At 42.0% G+C, this 5,125-nt stretch overlaps 1 non-coding gene across 1 annotated transcript; it reads right to left on the bottom strand.

The window, feature by feature from the left end:
- Nucleotides 1-547: 547 nt before the first annotated feature.
- On the bottom strand, nucleotides 548-655 carry LOC112724971 (small nucleolar RNA R71). Its single transcript, XR_003164107.1, has one exon. It is a non-coding gene; the product is annotated as a small nucleolar RNA R71 (small nucleolar RNA).
- Between the last annotated feature and the right edge of the window lie 4,470 nt (nucleotides 656-5,125).

Raw genomic sequence — 5,125 nt, 5'->3', positions numbered from 1 at the left:
TCTTCTTTGTCATATGAGTAGGAGCAAGGATAAGAACATTCTTGTGGAAGCAGATCCAGAACCTGAAAGGACTCTGAAGAGAAAATTAAGAGAAGCTAAAATACAACAATCCAGAGATAACCTTTCAAAAATTTTCGAACAGGAAAAGGAGATGGTAGCCGAAAATAATAATAATGTAAGGAAGATGCTTGGTGACTTTACTGCACCTAATTCCAATTTACATGGAAGAAGCATCTCCATTCCTGCCATTGGAGCAAACAATTTTGAGCTGAAACCTCAATTAGTTTCTCTGATGCAGCAGAACTGCAAGTTTCATGGACTTCCATCTGAAGATCCTTTTCAGTTCTTAACTGAATTCTTGCAGATATGTGATACTGTTAAGACTAATGGAGTAGATCCTGAAGTCTACAGGCTCATGCTTTTCCCTTTTGCTGTAAGAGACAGAGCTAGATTATGGTTGGATTCTCAACCCAAAGACAGCCCGAATTCTTGGGATAAGCTGGTCACGGCTTTCTTAGCCAAGTATTTTCCTCCTCAAAAGCTGAGCAAGCTTAGAGCTGATGTTCAAACCTTCAGACAGAAAGAAGGTGAATCCCTCTATGAAGCTTGGGAAAGATACAAACAGTTGACCAAAATGTGTCCTTCTGACATGCTTTCAGAATGGACCATCTTGGATATATTCTATGATGGTTTATCTGAGCTATCTAAAATGTCACTGGACACTTCTGCAGGTGGATCCATTCACCTAAAGAAAATGCCTGCAGAAGCTCAAGAACTCATTGACATGGTTGCTAATAACCAGTTCATGTACACTTCTGAAAGGAATCCTGTGAGTAATGGGACGCCTATGAAGAAGGGAGTTCTTGAAGTTAATACTCTGAATGCCATATTGGCTCAGAATAAAATATTGACTCAGCAAGTCAATGTGATCTCTTAGAGTCTGCATGGAATGCAAGCTGCATCCAACAGTACTCAAGAGGCTTCTTATGAAGAAGAAGCCTATGATCCTGAGAACCCTGCAATAGCAGAGGTAAATTACTTAGGTGAACCTTATGGAAACACCTATAACTCATCATGGAGAACTCATCCAAATTTCTCATGGAAGGATCAAAAGCCTCAACAAGGCTTTAATAATGGTGGAAGAAACAGGTTTAACAATAATAAACCTTTTCCATCATCCACTCAGCAACAGACAGAGAACTCTGAACAAAATACTTCTAATTTAACAAACTTAGTCTCTGATCTATCTAAGGCCACTGTAAGTTTCATGAATGAAAGCAGGTCTTCCATTAGAAATTTGGAAGCACAAGTGGGCCAGCTGAGTAAAAGGATCACTGAAATCCCTCCCAGTACTCTCCCAAGCCATACAGAAGAGAACCCAAAAGGAGAGTGCAAGGCCATTGACATAAGCACCATGGCCGAACCTGTGAGGAGAGGAGAGAACGTGAATCCCAAGGAGGAAGACCTCCTGGGACGTCCAGTGATCAATAAGGAGCTTCCCTCTGAGGAACCAAAGGAATCTGAGACTCATCTAGAGACCATAGAGATTCCATTGAACCTCCTTATGCCCTTCATGAGCTCTGATGAGTATTCCTCTTCTAAAGAGAATGAGGATGTTACTGAAGAGCAAACTGCCAAGTTTCTTGGTGCAATCATGAAGCTGAATGCCAAATTATTTGGCATTGATACTTGGGAAGTTGAACCTCCCTTGTTCATCAATGAACTAAGTGATCTGGATCAACTGACATTGCCTCAGAAGAGACAGGATCCTGGAAAGTTCATAATACCCTGCACCATAGGCACCATGATCTTTAAGGCTCTGTGTGACCTTGGTTCAGGAATAAACCTCATGCCCCTCTCTGTAATAGAGAAACTGGGAATCTATGGGGTGCAAGCTGCTAGAATCTCATTAGAGATGGCAGACAGCTCTAGAAAACAGGCTTATGGACAAGTAGAGGACGTGTTAGTAAAGGTTGAAGGCCTTTACATCCCTGTTGATTTCATAGTCCTGGATACTGGAAAGGAAGAGGATGAATTCATCATCCTAGGAAGACCTTTCCTGGCCACAGCAAGAGCTGTAATTGATGTTGACAGAGGTGAAATAGTCCTTCAATGGAATGAGGACTCCCTTGTGTTTAAAACTCAAGGATCTCTCTCTGCAACCATGGAGAGGAAGCAGAAAAAGCTTCTCTCAAAGCAGAGCCAACCAGAGCCCCCACAGTCAAACTCTAAGTTTGGTGTTAGGAGGCCACAACCAAACTCTAAGTTTGGTGTTGAACTCCCATATCCAAACTCTAAGTTTGGTGTTGGAGAGTCTCAACAAAGCTCTGCACATCTGTGAGGCTCCATGAGAGCCCACTGTCAAGCTATTGACATTAAAGAAGCGCTTGTTGGGAGGCAACCCAATTTCTATTTATCTAACTATATTTTTCTTAATTATATGTCTTTGTAGGTTCATGATCATGTGAAGTCACAAAATAAATATAAAAATTGAAAACGGAATTAAAAACAGTAGAAGAAAAATCACACCCTGGAGGAGCATCTGTCTGGCGTTCAGCGCCAGAACAGAGCATGGTTCTGGCGCTGAACGCCCAAAATGGGCAGCTTCTGGGCGCTGAACGCCAGAACAGGCATGGTTCTGGCGTTCAACGCCAGAAATGGCACACAAATGGGCGTTGAACGCCCAAAATGGCTATCAACCTGGCGCTGAACGCCCAGAGTTAGGTGCAAAGGCATTTTTACATGCCTAATGGGTGCAGGGATGTAAATCCTTGAACACCTCAGGATCTGTGGACCCCATAGGATCCACTCAGGATCTGTGGACCCCACAGGATCCACTCAAGATCTGTGGACCCCACAGGATCCCCACCTACCTCCACTCACCTCTTCTCACCACTCTCTTTCACACAACCCCATAAACACTCTTACCCAAAAACCCCTCACCAATCACCTCAAACTCTCTTCCCCATCACCTCTTCACCACTCACATCCATCCACTCTTCCCCATAAACCTACCTCATAAACTCCACCTACCTTCAAAATTCAAAACCAATTTCCCACCCAATCCCACCCATATGGCCGAACCTTAACCCCCCTCCCTTCCCTATATAAAGACCTCCATTCTTCATCAAATTCACACAACACACCCCTCTACACTCCTCTTGGCCGAAACCACATCTCCCTCTCCCTCTCCATATTTCTTCTTCTTCTTCTTCTATTCTTTTGTTTATTGCTCGAGGACGAGTAATATTCTAAGTTTGGTGTGGTAAAAGCATAAGCTTTTTTTTTTCCATTACCATTGATGGCATCTAAGACCGGAGAATCCTCTAGAAGAGGGAAAGGGAAGATAAAAGCTTCCACATCCGAGTCATGGGAGATGGAAAGGTTCATCTCCAAAGCCCATCAAGACCACTTCTATGATGTTGTGGCCAAGAAAAAGGTGATCCCCGAGGTCCCTTTCAAACTCAAAAGAAATGAGTATCCGGAGATCCGACATGAAATTCAAAGAAGAGGTTGGGAAGTTCTAACAAACCCCATCCAACAAGTCGGCATCTTAATGGTTCAAGAGTTCTATGCCAATGCATGGATCACCAAGAACCATGATCAAAGTAAGAACCCGGATCCAAGGAACTATGTTACAATGGTTCAGGGGAAATACTTAGATTTTAGTCCGGAAAATGTGAGGTTGGCGTTCAACTTGCCAAACATGGAAGAGAACGCACGCCCCTACACAAGGAGAGTCAACTTTGATCAAAGGTTGGACCAAGTCCTTATGGACATATGTGTAGAAGGAGCTCAATGGAAGGTTGAATCCAAAGGCAAGCCGGTTCAACTAAGAAGATTGGACCTCAAGCCTATAGCTAGAGGATGGTTGGAGTTCATTCAATGCTCAATCATTCCCACTAGCAACCGGTCTGAAGTTACTATAAACCGGGCCATCATGATCCATAGCATCATGATTGGAGAAGAGGTGGAAGTTCATGAGATTATACCTCAAGAACTCTACAAGGTGGCTGCCAAGTCTTCCACTATGGCAAGGTTAGCCTTTCCTCACCTCATTTGCCACCTATGCAATTCAGTTGGGATTGACATAGAGGGAGATATCCTCATTAAAGAGGACAAGCCCATCACTAAGAAAAAGATGGAGCAAGCAAGAGAGCCCAGTCATGGAGCTCAAGAGGCGCCAGAAGCTCATTTCCATGAGATCCCTGAGATGCCTCAAATGCACTTTCCTCCACAAGATTATTGGGAGCAAATCAACACCTCCCTAGGAGAATTGAGTTCCAATATGGGACAACTAAGGGTGGAACATCAAGAGCACTCCATCATGCTTCATGAAATAAGAGAAGATAAAAAAGCAATGAGGGAGGAGCAACAAAGACAAGGAAGAGACATAGAAGAGCTCAAGGACATCATTGGTTCCTCAAGAAGGAAATGCCACCATCACTAAGGTGGATTCATTCCTTGTTCTTATTTCTTCTGTTTTTCGTTTTCTATGTTATGTGCTTATCTATGTTTGTGTCTTCATTACATGATCATTAGTAGTTAGTAACTTTGTCTTAAAGTTATGAATATCCTATGAATCCATCACCTCTCTTAAATGAAAAATGTTTTAAATCAAAAGAACAAGAAGTACATGAGTTTCGAATTTATCCTTGAACTTAGCTTAATTATATTGATGTGGTGACAATGCTTCTTGTTTTCTGAATGTATACTTGAACAGTGCATATGTCTTTTGAAGTTGTTGTTTAAGAATGTTAAATATGTTGGCTCTTGAAAGAATGATGACTAGGAGACATGTTATTTAATAATCTGAAAAATCATAAAAATGATTCTTGAAGCAAGAAAAAGCAGCAAAGAACAAAGCTTGCAGAAAAAAAAAGAAAAAAAAATGGGCGAAAAAAAAAATAAAATAGAAAAAAAATAGAAAGAAAAAGAAAAAGCAAGCAGAAAAAGCCAATAACCCTTAAAACCAAAAGGCAAGGGCAAATAAAAAGGATCCCAAGGTTTTGAGCATCAGTGGATAGGAGGGCCTAAAGGAATAAAATCCTGGTCTAAGCGGCTAAACCAAGTTGTCCCTAACCATGTGCTTGTGGCGTGTAGGTGTCAAGTGAAAACTTGAGAC

The sequence above is a fragment of the Arachis hypogaea genome, chromosome 11 (genome assembly GCF_003086295.3).
Source record: "Arachis hypogaea cultivar Tifrunner chromosome 11, arahy.Tifrunner.gnm2.J5K5, whole genome shotgun sequence".
Classification (NCBI taxonomy): Eukaryota; Viridiplantae; Streptophyta; class Magnoliopsida; order Fabales; family Fabaceae; genus Arachis; species Arachis hypogaea.
Note: the sequence above shows the minus strand (reverse complement) of the source record. Positions and strands in the feature narration are given on the sequence as shown.